This window comes from Tursiops truncatus, chromosome 15, assembly GCF_011762595.2.
Source record: "Tursiops truncatus isolate mTurTru1 chromosome 15, mTurTru1.mat.Y, whole genome shotgun sequence".
Classification (NCBI taxonomy): domain Eukaryota; kingdom Metazoa; phylum Chordata; class Mammalia; order Artiodactyla; family Delphinidae; genus Tursiops; species Tursiops truncatus.
In genome coordinates, this window is record NC_047048.1 from 67,810,578 (window position 1) to 67,826,825 (window position 16,248).

The window sequence follows — 16,248 nt, forward strand, 5'->3', positions numbered from 1 at the left end:
TGACAATAACTATAAAACTTTAATAAGAACAAAAAAGACTTAAATATATAGAGAGCCATAGCATATTCCTAGAGATAAAGATTTGGATTTATATAGATGTCAATTCTCTCTAGATTAATCTCTAAATTCAGAAGAATTATAATCACAATCAAAATTCCATCAGGTAAAGCAAGTACTGTAAAATGTTAACGGTAAAATCTAGGTGGTGAGTATACGCATGGTCATTATAAAATTCTTTCAGTTTTTCTGTATGTTTGAAACTTTTTATTTAAAATATGTTGGGAGAAATGCAGCATGATTTTTGATGGAATTTGACAAGCTGAATCTGAAATTCCTCTGGAAGGAAAAAAGTACAAAATAGCTTTAAAAGTTTTGAGACAGAACTATTTAGAGGAACTTACTTTACATCAAAACATATTTTAAGGCTAGAATGATTAAAATAATGTACGATCAGCATAAGAATTGATAAGTGGATGAATGGATCATTTACATACACTTTGAATACATGGGATTTTCAGGCTATGAAAGCAGTGCTATTTTTAAATCAGTTGGGAAAGAGAGGCAAATAAGTATTAGGACAACTGAGTTCAACACATTATAAAGAACAATATTTTTCAAGCGAATTTAACAGAGAAATATAACAAGCAAAATTACAAACATAGTAGGAAAAAAAAAAGAGAAGTTTATAGTTGTGCTGAACATTTTAAAGTTCTTCCTATGCAAGACTCAAAACCTAGAAACCACAAAAGAAAAGGTTGATTGATTTGACTACATAAATATTAAAAACTTTTGAATAGTAAAGGAAGCCATTAATAAGGGTTAAACACAAGTGACATACTGGGATAAATTTTATAAAGCACATTATAAATAATTAATATTTACAATGTGTAAGACAAAAATATAGAAAAAGCTGCAAAGAAAATGAACAAGCAAAATACACAAGCTATAAACTAGGAAAGATGCTCAACCTCACTAGTAATCAGGGAAATTGAAATTAAATAAAAGATGAGGTTTTTTTCCCCCCATTCTTCACAGATTGGCAAAAATTGGAAAGACAGACCATACAGTATTCGTGCACCATTGGTGAGAGCATAAATTGGTGAAATTTTTATTACGGTCAATCTAGTAACAGCCATCAAAACTTTAAAAGGCATATCCTTTTATCTAGCCATTTCACTCCTAACAACCCACATAGTCGGATGAAGTACTAAAATACAGGCACATGATCACAACGATATCAGTAAGGTCATTCACTGCATCATTTCCTAGCATTAAAAATGTCCATTAGTAAAGTAGTGATAAAACAAAAAACAGAACATATGTACTAGGAAATGAAATGCAGCCACTGAAAAGGATTAAGACCTATGTGTACTGATGTAAACATATCTCCAAGACATATTTAAACAATAAAATATGTAAATATACTGCATAATAAAATACATGATTTCATCGTATAGTGAACAATCTATCTAGACTTGTATTTGTTTGAATATGAACAGAATTTAGAAGAACAAAGGATAAATACTGATCCATTAAACAATAATGACTTTATCAGGAAGGAGAAGAGCATTTACTTTTTTTTTTTAACTTTATGCCTTCTATATTGTTTGAATTTGTTACAATCACGTGTTGCTTTTAATTTTTAAAATAGCAGTAAGGATTAAAATAAATAGAATGATTAGTGCCAGTGAGCAGTACACCCTGCAAATAGGGTAGCCAGCATACAGAATGGCTGTGAATTGCTCATTTACAGCTGGGAGGTTTCACTGTGATGTGAACCATTCTGTGCACAAGAGGTACAAGAGGGGGAATGGGGGCGGCATCCTGATACCCCAAGGCCTTGTCAAATTGGAGCCCTATTTTGTGCCACTATCTTATCATTTACTTTGCAAACTTGCCTTGCTGAAGTCATTCAACTGGAACAATAAATGATAACTGCCATGGATTTCCCTGTACCAGAGAGGCGGAGGGAATAGGACCACTCACTGTTTTCAAGTATCATTTTCAAGTCATCAGTGGATTTGACCATTTTGTTGAACCCTTGCCATCCTGAAATCCTTACGGGCACAGTTTGATTAGGCAGAATCCTTGGAAGTGCAGTTTTAACCCTTGAAAATAGCCCGAGTTACAAACATCCTAAAAATTACATATCGGTGTGAAGTCACACATAATAGCTGAAAAATTTAGTGAACCCTACACACTGGAAGTGTCAAAAAGTTGTATGGGGGCCAGATGTGCAAGAAAAGTGAAACAGAACACCCAGAAGGTTCTCGTGTGAATTCAGTCCGGGCTGTAAGTGACAGAACGTATAAATACCTTTTAGAGTCGCTGTTTGGCATGAATCAAGTGATCCCAGTAGCAGTACTGTGAACCACTGCCATAAACTCTGAATTAAATCAATGGGTTCCATCTCCAGAGACTTCTGAAGTATAAGATAATACCACACAAAAGTGGATCAATTTGCACTAATGGCGCCACCGCTATGCTAGAAAGTCTGAGAAATTTATTTCCATGCCAACCAGGAAACTGGATTTACTTCAATTCTCTCTCTCAAAGTGCTTCATAGCCTGCAAAGCGCTTTCATCTCTCTCAATTCATCCCAGTAGCCTCCGGAGTTGGTTATTATTGCCCCTGTGCCCATAGCACCGAGGAGCTATTGAGCAAGAAAGGGGAGGTGACAGGACCGAAGTCACACGCAGATTCGCATGTGAGCCTGATGTTTCAACTCCTATGTTCTTTTTTAGGCCACATCCACTCTGAATACCAACTGAATAATAAACCCACTACCTATAATTATTTTTTACATTAGTTACATTATTAATTGCATAACTTTGGGCCTTCTTACAATGGGCTCAAAGATTTTTCCAAGCTGAGTTTGTCCAGTGTTGTTATTTTTAAAGATTAAAATGACTTGACAGGGCTATCATGATCCTTAATATGTATAACATTTTTAGACTGACAGAAGAGGGGAGGGATTACTTACTCTCATGACTAGAGAACTCTGTTACAGTGGGGCTAAGTGATTAGACTGAGGTTAGTCAGCAGGAACCTACAACAAAAAGAACACAAGGGAGACCATCCATCCTCAGGAATGTATATGGGCAGGACCTTGGCAGCCCAGCAGATCTGCTGGCTGGATTGTCAGATTTCTGCTGAAACAAAGAAAGGAGTTACAAAGAACTGAAGTCTGTCTCTGAGCCCAAGGCCTCCAGTGTCAAAGCCACGTCAAGCCCAGAGCTGGCCTCATTTTGCTCTCTGGATACTTACGGGTCACAATACTTCCTGCATTTAGTAATCACCATCCAGCGGAGGGCTCAGGGCCAGAGCTCTCTACTTATTTGTCCCCCTCAAACAATTCTTGTTTCTGTCAAGTCAGCAACAGAAATCGCCTGCTCCCGTCAGATGTTATCACCTCTACAGTGAACAGTAATTCACTCTTTCTCAAGCTCAGAGAGGCGATGATGATAAAAAATACAGTGGCCTCAGAATTAAAGGGACTTTAGAGACCACATATTTCAATCGCTCTTCTTTGCATGAATCATCTTGAAAGTATCACTACTGTGGTTAGGTGGCTAACCACGCAGTCCCTCCAGGTGGTTAGGCTGGCCTATGCTTGACTACCTCCAGAGACGGAGGTCAGCACCTACTGGGCTTGAAAAGACGTTGGAAATGGCTCCTAGTCAGCACCCCCAAAATTACCTTCCTGTGTGTTTTACTCACTAAATTTAATTTTTCACTCAAAAATAGTTGAGGACTTACTATGTGCTAGGCACTGGGTATGCAAGGATTTTTTAAAAGATGCCACCCCTGTACTGAAGAAGCTTATCACTTATTGTAGTTATTAGGCTATTCATCTGGAATCTGGGGCTTACTTTCCTTCTGCACACAGTGGATTTCCCTGACCACCTGTAGTTGGGTGTAAACAGTGAAATGTAAGCAAATGTGTCATCCCTAGGGAAAAGCATTAAGAGAAAGTACACGCTTTGCTTCACTGTTTACTCTCTGGCCTGGCAACTGGCAATGTTTCAGATCATGGTTACTGTTAGCCTGGGTTAGGGAAAACAAAAGCTGACCTGCAATGTACACATAACGTGAGCAAGAAATAACCTTTGTTGTTTTAAGCCACTGCAGTTTTTGGAGTTGCTTGTTACTACAGCATAATCCAACCCATCCTGACAGATACACAGTACAAGGGAAGCCAGACAAATAAATCAACAAAACTCGAATGACAAGCCGAGTGTTGCAGTGGAGGCATTGCAAGATTCAGTGAGGGTGTAGGAAAAGATTTACCACCACCTAAGTTTTCCGGAGTTGGGTAAGGCTTCACAGAAGGGGCAGCCTTTGAAATAGACATTGGAGGATGAGTAGATACTGACAAGCAGACATGTTAAGAAAAAGGTGCTCTAGACAGAGGAACTCTTTATGCAAAACCACGGAGGAAAGAGGGGACATGGTTGGAGAGCTACCAAGGAGTTCGGTTTTGCTGGCATATGAGTCTGAATGTGGTGTATTTCCCATGAAGCTAAAGACGCTGAAGCTTCAGGGACCCTCACTTGATGGGCACTTTCCAAGGAATGTATCTATATTTTTATAAATTTATGCTTATATTCTAGACACTTCCCCTCCCCCCCAGGAGACCCTCCCTCCTAATGTTCAGGTTCCACCAAAGCTGGGTCTGCTTCTGATGGGGTAGAGGGGAGTAGGAGATGACAACAGGTCTACAGAGAAGATCCGAAGACCTATAAATCTTCCACATGACACCTTTTTCAACATTTGAAAAAAGGAATCATGTTCCCTAAGAGTCTTTTACCCCCCAAGCCAGTCATTCTCATTCCTGCACTTGGGGTCATGGGTTGGAATGTCTGGCGTCATCTCAATTGCTCTTCTCTGAATGTGCTATTTGTCTAGAGCCCTCTTAAGAGTGGCACCTGAATCCAAATCGAATTCTCCAGATGGAGTCTGAATGTATTTATCACTTTTCTTAATGGAGTTTCATGCATCATACTTAATCTTTCCATAAAAGTTGCTACCCAGGGCTTCCCTGGTGGCGCAGTGGTTGGGAGTCCACCTGCCGATGCAGGGGACACGGGTTCGTGCCCCGGTCCGGGAAGATCCCACATGCCGCGGAGCGGCTGGGCCCGTGAGCCATGGCCGCTGAGCCTGCGCGTCCGGAGCCTGTGCTCCGCAACGGGAGAGGCCACAACAGTGAGAGGCCCACGTACCGCAAAAAAAAAAAAAAAAAAGTTGTTACCCAATGATGCCAGACTATTTACACTGTGAAATTCCCCAGAAAAATATAAGCATTGCTCTTGGATTTAATTCACCCCCAATACCAATACCAAAATACAACACTTGATTGTTTCCCTTTAGGTTTGGCAGACTGTGAAGAACAAGTTTGATAGAGAAAAGAAAGAAAGTTAATTCATTTAACAAATGTTTACTAAGCACCTACCCCATGCCAGGCACTGTCCTAGATGCTAGAATATGGGTAAGGCAAAAAAGAGATATAAAATTCTCTGCCGTCCTGGAGTTTACATTCTAGTTTAGGGGACAGACAATAAACCAAATAGATAAGTGAAACTGTGTGTTAAAGAGGAGTAAGTACAATGGAGAAAAATGAAGCAGGGAAGGGGGACAAGGAATGTGGTAGGTGGGGAGGGGATGAGGTGGCAATGTTAATTATGGTGGCTAGAATGGCTCTGCTGAGAACATGACATTGGAGCAGGGACTCAGAGGTGAGGAAGTGAGCCATCTGGAGTTGAAGAGTGTCCCAGGCACAGGCACAAGCTGGTGCAAGGACCTTGAGGTGGGAATGTGTCTGGTTTGTTCAAAGAACAGCAAGGAGGCCAGTACAGCTGAGTGGGAGTAGTCAAGAGAGAGCAGGAGAAGACAGGGTCAAAGAGGTGGGGAGGCAGACTGTGCAGGGCCATTGTGACGACTTGGGTTTCTCTGAGATGGACAGTGCCCTGGGGGCGCTTGGAGCAGAGGGTTGATGTGATCTGACTTGTGTCCCACAGGACGCATCTGCTGGCCGTGTTGAGAACAGGCCACAGGAAAAGCAAGAGGAGAAGCAGAAACCTGTCAGGAGGGTATGGCAGCAGTCCAGGCAGGAGATGACAACAGCCTGGTCCAGGACAGTAGAGATGGAGGTAAAGAGAGATGTCTGCATTCTGGACACATTCTGAAAGTAGAGCTGACAAGACTTCCTAAGGATGGAGCATGTGAACATCGCATCCACAGGAATCAAGGATGACTCTGAGGTTTCTGACCTAAGCAACCGGAAGGGTGGTGCTGCCATCAACCAAGATAGGTTTGAACCTGGGAAGCTTACTATCAAAAGCCAAAGCAAATGCGTACTGAGACTGGAAGGTCCCTTTCTAGGTGGAAAACTGGACTGGGCTGGTTTGGACATAAGAATTTCAGAGAACTAATGGGTCAGGCTGCTAATGAGCAGGGAGGCTGTGCAAGGCCAGCGTCCCAGTGAAAATTCTGGTGTCTGCCGAAACCTGCTCGAACCCACAGAGAAACTATGGGAAGCAGGGTGGGGGCTGGAGGGTGAGGAGGTGGGGACGGGGGAAGCTGGGGACAAACCGAGGCTACTTTGAAAGCCAACTAGTCAGAACCAGCACCTTTCAAAGTTAATCATGTTACAGGGAAATGTACTTGAATCCCAAATGCTGTTCCAAGTACAAAAGTAAATTACTTTATTAAATTTAAAACTAAAAATTCAAGAGAGCAAAATAGGAAATGGTTTGTTCTGGATATGGTTTTCCTTCTGAATTGCATTGGTTTTGTTTTAACTGAACTTTTCCAGCATGGGTCAGAGACTTTACAGGCTAGATAGCTTGCAGGCCAGTGGGCACGCCTGAGCCTCTCAGGAGCATTCACCTAAAGCGAACTCTCTGGCTCTCCCCCCTGGGGGCTCTGTTCTCCTCTCCCCTCCCAGGCTCAGCCTGCACTGTGGACTTTCTTCAGTGGCCCCACTACAAAGCCCAGCAAGAGCTCACACACAAGAAAGGATGCTCCATTGCACTCAGAGCACGAGAAATACTAATTAAAACCACTCTTGATTCTCCTTCTTTCACTTACTTTGGAAAAGCTTGAAACATGTGACAATGTACTGAGTTGGCAGGGAAGTGAGGAAATTAGGCGCTCTCACACACGGCTTGTGGGAGTGAGAAGTGGTAAAATCTCTACCGAGAATGTTTAACAATAGCTAACAAAATTACAAACGCTCACCCGCTTTGATTCAGCAAGTCTGCTTCTAGGAACGTAGCCTACAGATGTGCTTGTCCATGAGTGCAGTATTGTAGGTATAAGGTGGTCCACTGTCAACCCCATAGTAACAAAGAGCTGGAAATAACCTAACTGTCCCACAAATAGGGGAAGGGGAATAACATGCACCCGTGAAAAAGAGTGGGGCACACTTTTTACACTGCTATGGATTAAGCTTCAAGATGTCTTTTTTTGGGGGGGTATAGTTGATTTACAATGTTCTGTTAGTTTCAGGTGTACAGCAAAGTGAATCAGATATATATATATAATCCACTCTTTTTTTTTTTTTTTAGATTCTCTTCCCATTTAGGCCATTACAGAGTATTGAGTAGAGTTCCCTGTGCTTTTCAGCAGGTTCTTATTATTCTTATTAGTTACCTATTTTATACATAGTAGAGTGAAGATGTCCTGATATATGTTGTCTTTTAAAAAGCACAGTGCAGAAGAAAAAAACATACATGTGCTTATGTATACACGCACTTCAAATCTCTCCAGACCAGGACGTGAGAAACTAGTAACAGCGGCTGCCTCTGGGGAGAGGGACGGGGTGACAGGGAAGCTTTTGCCTGTGAACCATTTCAAATGCCGAACAATGTGAAGGTGCAGGATATTCAAAACAAAAGATTAAAATGTGAATAAATATATACATGGAAAAATGTTAGCCCCTTTCCTAAAGTATGAGTTGTTACAAAGAGCAACAAGTGAAGCAGTGAGTGGCTGCTGGGGCTGGGCAGAGGGCCTTGAAGAATATGTGACTGGGGCCCAGCACCATGCAGAGCTCCTCCATAGTTCAAACTTCTAATCAACACAGATGGGCTTGTGTTTAACTTCTGTAGTGGTGCGCTAGGGCACATCACCTACAGCTAAATGGAATACCTGCAGCTAAATATACTCCGCCTGCCTCCAGCCTAAAGCCATGGTTGTAAAGTGACTTCTAAGCATTGAAGTTGGAGGAATGGGACAGTACATGCAGAGCAACCTCTTTCCCAATCAAAAACTCCTACAGCAACCTGTTATCCAGTCTCCATTTGAGTACCTCCAGGGTCTGAGAGCTCATTATCACTTACAGCAATTTATTAAAAGCTCTTTTCTTAGTTGGATCTGATTCCCAGGTTTTAGACTTGTGTTTTGAACAGACACAGAACAAGTCAACACTCTTCACTATGTGAGCAGTCAACTCTCTCTATACATCAGCCTTTCTCGCAGTTGAAGGTCATCATTTCATTCTTTAGTATTCACCTCTGCAGTGTGAGCATCCCGAATTCAACCCACTCTCTCTCTAGTGACCTGCTTTTTGAACACTCTCTATTTTGTCTATGTCTCTCTCAAAATGTGGCAATTAGAACCAAACAAGCATTCAAGATTTAGCCTAAACAGAAGAGAATTAAACCAGGCAGTGTTTTAATCATTCTATCACCACTGCTAATACTATCAGAAATCTATCCAGGGAGAAGTTCTATTTTCTTTTTGTCCCCACACAAATGAGGGATTTGAGGCCCAGAGAGGTGAGGTGACCCAGTGGGACAAGGCAACACTGTTGGAATTTGGTGGGACTGGGATTCTTTCATCACGAGGCCACTGGAGTACACATTTTACAATTCTGATAGAGCAGTTAGTTCTCTGCTTTCTTCCCCTTTGAATTCTACCTTCTCGTCTTTTTTTCTTTCCTTCCAGTTTTACTGAGATATAACTGACATACAGCACTTCATAAGTTTAAAGTGTGCAGCCTAATGAGTTGCCTTCCCTACAGCATGAAATGGTGACCACAATAAGTTTAGTGAACATCCATCATCTCAGACAGATACATTAAAGAAAAAGAAATTTAAAAAAATGTTTTTCCTTGTGATGAGAACTCTTAGGATTTACTCTTAACAGATTTCCTATATAACATCCAGCAGTGTTCACTGTATTTATCATGTTGTACATGACATCTCTAGTGCTTATTTATCTCCTAACTGGAGGCCTGTCCCTTCTGACTGCCTTCATCCTATTCCCCCTCCCGTCACATACCCACCTTCTCGTCTGGAGGGAATGTTTCGGTTTCTTGTCTTCATTATAGCCATGCCACATGGGTCACAGCTCTGTGGCCAATGAGGCTCCTGTGGGCTCCAGAGGGCCTGGGTGGGGATGGCATCTGGGGCCCCTCCGTGCCGCTAACACCTCTCTCCCCAGGGATAACAGCCTTTGCGAGATCTTCTCTGAAAACCCTCTTCAAACATCTAAGTCAGCCCAACCTCCGCCCTGAACAGTCTTCTAGCACAGCACCCTCTTTCACAACACTTACCAAAATTTGTCATTGGCTCCTTATCCACATCTTTTCCTGCTTACTGTCTCTCACAGTTGGCTGTAAGCTCGATAAAGTCGGGGCCTAAACCCCCAGTGTCCTCACTCAGCATCCAGCTCAGTGCCTGGCACACAGTAATGATTTTCAGTGAGTGCATGGATGACTAAATGGGAGCTGAGAACGGGGTTAACAACTCTAACCAGACAGAGCTGGGTTTGGGTCCCAGAGCCCTGCCACTGTGAACTGTGTATTCCTGGGCAAATGACTCAATTCCTCACTGGTAAGATGGAGACAATGACGCCGAACTCACAGAGCTGACATGATATTCAGTGAATTGATGAGTGCACATAAGCATTTAGCGTGCCGCCTCGTTCACAGTAAGCGCTCAGTAAATCACAGTGACTGCAGCAATTGCGGCTGCCCTAATTCTACCACCTTCCACTCAGAGGCTGGCCACTGGAGGATGACAATTAACTGGAATAGCAAAAGGTACATCCGCTCTTTTATCCTGTTTGCTTTTTTTAAAAGTTGTGTTAAAAAAAACACATAACACAAAATACACCAGCTTAATACTTTTAAGTGTACAGTAGGATTAACTAGACCCACACTGTTGAACAACACATCTCCAGCCCTCTTTTCATCTTGCAAAACTGAAAGTCTATACCCAGGGAACAGCAATGGGTCCCCTTTCCCCTTCCCCAAGCCCCTGGCAGCCACCGTTCTATCTTCTAAGAGTCTCTGCCTACTTGAGGTGTGGAGCTGTGCAGTATTTGTGTTTCTGTGCCTGGCTTATTTCACTTAGCATTACGGCCTCAAGGTTCACCCAGGTTGTAATATGTGACAGGATGTCCTTCCCTTTTTAAGGCCGAATATTTCATTGTATGTATAGACCATGTTTTTATCCATTTATCTGTTGACAGACATTTGGGTTGCTTCGGCTAGTGTGAAAATGTTGCTTCATATAAACAAGTGTGTGCAGATCTCTGAGATGCTGCTTTCGATACTTTTGGATAGAGATTGCTCTTTTTTTTTTTTTTTTAAACTCTCCACAAACCAATCATGCCAGTGGAGCAGCAATAGTCACAGAGGTCATATCTGCCTTCACCTTTCTGCTCCTGTCACCAAGTTATCTCTGTCCCAAGCTCACTCCCTAGTCCTTTCTGATGTCCTCCAGGTTCCTCTATTTTTAAGTGAATTCCATAGGTCAAAATTTGAATTTATATCTTTGTCAAGAAGAGAGGGAAGCTATTAAGCCTCTCCTTCTCCCCTCTGTTGCAAAATCTCCAGGTCCCTCATCTGGAGTAGGGCCCTGCCCCAGGTCTAAGCAGGACAGGGCTGCAAGAGGCCAGGGCCCAGGCCCCTGGAACAGTGCAGGGCTGTGGCATAACCTCAGTTGGTCCAGTACAGTTTTAATAATGTTCAGTTTATGAGTAATTTTTCTCCCCCTCCCATGCGGGATCTTAGTTCCCCAACCAGGGATCGAACCCGGACACCGGCAGTGAAAGTGCCGAGCCCTAACCACTGAACTGCCAGGGAGTTCCCGATGAGTAATGTTTTGAATGCTGCTAGTATCTCATCAGGAAGTTATTCGTTTCCCTTGACAGGTAAGATTAAATAACATTCACTGGGTTTAACAGCCTTGTGACAGAGCCAGGGTATTTGTATGCAAACCCACTTCCAATCTTATGATGTCCAACCAAAGGGTCCAACTGGACGTGATCAATAAAGTTCCACATCTTCTCGTAACTCTTCAGGATCACTTTCACATTATTGTCCTGAAGAGCAACAGAACAGAGGTGTTGAGAGCCAGATGGAAGACACATTAGGGGCCTTCTGGGGGCACGTGGCTCTGTTTTGAGGAACTGTGGGTGCCAAGGTCACCCAGAGGCAAGGAGGAGCAATAGGTCTCAGCACTCACGCCTCCTCTAGTCTATAAAGCAGTAATAAGAGGGGCTATGATTGTGCAAAATATAAAATTCCCACAACTATTTATTCACAAACATCGTCAAACCAGGAATAAAGTACACACATCTCCCCATTCCCATCTCAGCCCTCTTCCTACAAAACGTGAGTGGGTGCGCGGACACACACACTCACCACTGGTACACTCAGGAGAGTGTCTGAGGAGGTGTAACTTCTGCTGCAAACGAGTAAACGTATTTATTTTCTTGCCATGAGATTTCAGGAACCTAAATCAAAAGTTTCTAAGATCTTTTCTTGATAGTGTATAAGAGAACTGCTGTGATGTGCCTGCCATCATCTATTTGCTTATCTGTTTTTAAACGAAAGGCTGCTTTAATATTACATGGTGGTGGTATTTCTATGATAATCCTGGACAACAAAAGTTCATCTGACTTTACTTAAAATATGACTTAACTCTCATAAGAACAGAGATCACCCCCTTAACTGGCCCTCGCCCACGCCTCCCCACCACAGCCAGCTCCCACTGTCACACTTACTCAATTTCCTTGCTCAGTCAGTCCTTGGCACACTGCAGGCTCCATTCCCTCCTATTCTGCCCAAACTACTTGACTAAGGTCACCAGTCAAGTGGCTCTTTCTGACTCCCGGGTGGTGAGTCTCAAAGTCATTCAGGACCTAAAGGAGGTTAACACCCACACCTCGACAAGCTCTCCACAAGGGAGCAAACTCACCCCGGCCTAGGGCTTTGCAATCTCCTGTACCCAAGTGACTTCAAAATTGCCCTTACCAGCCATAAAGTACTTGTCAAGCTCCAAATCTATCACTTCCAACTGCCATTGGTTCTTGTAGGTTTTTTAAAACTAGACACAGTTTCTACCTCCCCTTATCTTGGCATTCACCCCTCAAAACAGAACAAAACAAGCAAAACAAAAAAATTCAGTCACCATGTTCTACTGCCTAGATCTTCATCTCACGTCTCATCATCCATCCAGATTTCCAAGCACGAGATCTGATCTCCAAATCACTCCTGTATCCTTTATGCAGCCCTCTCCCATCTTCCCCTTACCTGGCTGCCATCAAATCTTATACATGGAAGAATGTTTCAAATCCAACCTGTCTCCATTCCTCCAAGACACAGCCCAGTGGCTACGTGCATTTATGTCCTGGTTTATGTCCTGATTCTGCCTCCTGTGAGCTTGGGTACCCTGGACAAGGTGCTTGTGCCTACTCTGTCTCCATTCCTCCTCTGCAAGTGGAAATAACAGTCTCAATCTTTCAGAGTTATTACAAAAATGAAGATCTGAGTATAACGGGTGCAACACCATGCGTGACACCTAGCAAGTGCACCATAAACGATGGCTACTGGCATCATCCTCGTGTCTTCTACCCTAATTCAGTCCCTCATCTGCTCTGGCCTAGAACAACCCTTCAGGTTCCCAGCCCTTAGTTCTTTCCCCCTTCAGTCTACTTCTAACATTGCCACCAGGCTCAACATCTGAAAACACAAATCTGTTCATGTCACTCCTTGGTTTCAAGAATTTCTGTAGGCTTCTTACTTCCAATCAGAAGATTCTACACGTATGTAGTTCGATACTTCAGCCACCAGCCGCATGTGGCTATTCAGCACTTCAGTTGTGGTGTGTCCAAACTGAGATGTACTATAAGGGTAAAATACACACTGGATTTGAAGATTTAGTATGAAGAGGAATGTAAAATAACTCACTAATAATTTTCTTTAGTAGAACAGAGTTCTTCATTTAAAGCAGAGACAGAACAAACGCCAATTTAGTACCTTTTAAATTACCTTTTTATATCAACATGCTTACATTTTTTGGTAGTTTCTTATTTTTTCTTAGTCCCTTACTCATGTCTCCTTTTTCTCTTTTTCCATCTGAAATGTCTATAGTCTCAGAAGTAATTACATCTTTTTTAGAAGGAGAGGGATTTAAAAAAAATATTGTGGTAAAATACTGTAAAAAAAAGTACGTATTTACATATAATACAAAATTTATGTTACACATAACATCAAATCTTAATCATTTTTAAGTATACAATTCAGGGGCATTAAGTATGTTCACACTGTTGTATAACCATCATCAACACGGTCCAGCTTCAGAATTCTTTTTATCTTGCAAAACAGAAACTCTGTCCCCACTAAACAGTAACTCCTAATTCCCTCTCCCTTTAGTCCCTGGAAACCACCCTTCTGCTTTCTATCTCTATGAATTTGACTACCCTGGGTCCCTCATATAAGTGGAATCACATGGTATTTGTCCTTTTGTGACTGGCTTATTTCACTTAGCAGGACGTCTTCAAGGTTCATCCATGTTGTAGCATGTGTCAGAATTTCCTTCCTTTATAAGACTGAATAATATTCCTTTGTATGGATATAACACATTTCATTTATCCATTCATCCTTCAATGAACATTTGAGTTGCTTCCATCTTTTGGCTACTGTAAATAATGCTGCTATGAACATGGGTGTACAAATATCTCTTTGGGTCCTTGCTTTCAATATTTTGGGGGTATATACCCAGAAGTAGACTTACTAGATTGAATGGTAATTATATGTTCAACTATCTGAGTAACTTTCATATTGTTTTCCATAGTAGCTGCCCCACTTTATATTTCTACCACAGTGACGAGAGCTCTAATTACTCTACATCCATGCCAATATTTGTTATTTTCTGGGTTTTTTGATAGTGGCCATCCTAAGAGGTGTGAGATGGTATCTTACTGTGGGTTTGATTTGCATTTCCCTAATGATTAGTGATGTTGAACACCTTTTCAGGTGTTTGTTAGTCATTTGTATAACTTCTTTGAAGAAGTGTCTATTCAAGTCCTCTGCCCATTTTAAAAATCAGGTTGTGCTTTTGTTGTCATTGAGTTGCAGGAGTTCTTTATATATTCTGGATATTAACCCTTATTAAATATACGATTTGCAAATATTTTCTTCCATTCCACAGGCTGGGCTCCCACTCTGTTGAATGTGTCCTTTGAAGCACAGAAGTTTTTAATTGTGATGTAGTACAATTTATCTATTTTTTTCTTTTGTTGCCTATGCTTTTGGTATTATGTCCAAGAAAGCACTGCTAAATCCAATGTCATAAAGCTTTTCCCCTATGTTTCCTTCTAAGAGTCTCATAGTTTTAGGTCTTCAAATTAGGCCTTTGATCCATTTTTAATTAATTTTTGTATATGATATAAAGGTAAGGGTCCAACATCACTCTTTTACATGTGAATATCCAGTTTTTCCAGCAGCATTTGTTGAAAAGACTGTCCTTTTCCCATTTAATGGTTTTGGCACTTTTGTCAAAATCATTTGACTTCATCTGAGGGTTTATTTCTGGGCTTTCTATTCTCTTCCAATGGTCTGTATGTCTTCGTTAATAATTTTTAATACTAGGTACATGTTGAAACAACATTTATGATATATTGGGTTAAATACAGTCTTAAAATTAATTTTATCTTTTCTTTTCACTTTTTCAATGTGGTTCCTAAAACATTTTAAATCACACATGTGGCTCGCATTATACTTCTATTAGACAGCGCTGCTCTAGATGCTCTGAACTCAGACCACCAGGCAACAGTTGACACCGGGGGTTCAGTGACAGTCTGCAAGCTCCCTTCCTTTTGTGTTTATCATTACAGTGCTTAGGGAGCAGGAGAGAAGTGTGGTTGAGAAGTGAGGTTTTTGAGTCAGAGAAGTTCAGGCTTCAGTCTTCAAGACCTGCCCTGTCCAATGCAACAGCCACTAGCCACATATGCCCACTGAGTACCTGAAATGTGGCTGGTGCAAACGGAGATGCACCGGAAGTGTAAAATCCAGACTAGATCTCAAAGACTCGGTACCAAAATAAGTGATGTAAAATATCTCATTAATGACCTTTATATTCATTACATGTTGAAATTTTAATACTTTGATAGTTGGGTTAAATAAAATGTATTGTTAAAATAAACTCCAGTTGTTTGTTCATTAATTTTTAATAGTTTTTTAAGAGCAGTTTTAGGTTCACAGAAAAACCCTGTGGCAGGTATAGAGACGTCCCGTACACCCCCGGTTCCCACACATGCACAGCCCCACCCATCATCAACAGCCCCACCAGGCGGTACCTTTGTTACAACTGATGAACGTACAAGGACACATCATCATCAGCCAAAGTCCACAGCTTACATCACAGTTCACTCTTGATGTTGTACATTCTATGGGTCTGAACAAATTTATAACAACATGTATCTACCATTACAGGACCCTATAGAATAGTTTCACTGCCCTAAAAATCCTCTGTGCTCTACCTATTTATCCCTCCTTCCCCCCAACCCCTGGCAACCACTGATCTTTTTACTATCTCCACAGTTTTGCTTTTTCCAGAGTGTCATATAGTTGGACTCATATACCATGTAGCCTTTTCGGATGGGCTTCTTTCACCTAATAATATGCATTTAAGGTTCCTCCATGTCTTTTCAAGGCTTGATGGCTCATGTCTTCTTTATTTTTTAAAACGTTGCTCCTAGAATTTTAAAATGACTTAGGCAGCTCACATTACATTTCTGTTGGATACTTGTTGGCTTGGCACGGGCAGTTTTTCAGAGGCTGGCATCTCCCTGCCTCTCCAGCCACTCAGGTCATGGCTGGCCACCCCGAGTTCCCTGCCCCATGACATGCCAGCCTCCTCGCCTTCACATGTACTAGAGTCTCCTCACTAGACTTTACCTTCCTTTTCCCTGAAGATTAATTCATATTCAGACCCAGTTCAAATATGACAT

General features: G+C 41.8%; 1 protein-coding gene across 18 annotated transcripts in view; it reads right to left on the reverse strand.

Moving 5' to 3' along the window:
* ZHX3 (zinc fingers and homeoboxes 3) overlaps positions 1 to 16,248 on the reverse strand; it is a 146,410-nt gene that overhangs the window by 21,618 nt on the left and 108,544 nt on the right. The gene's annotated exons all lie outside the window — the stretch shown is intronic.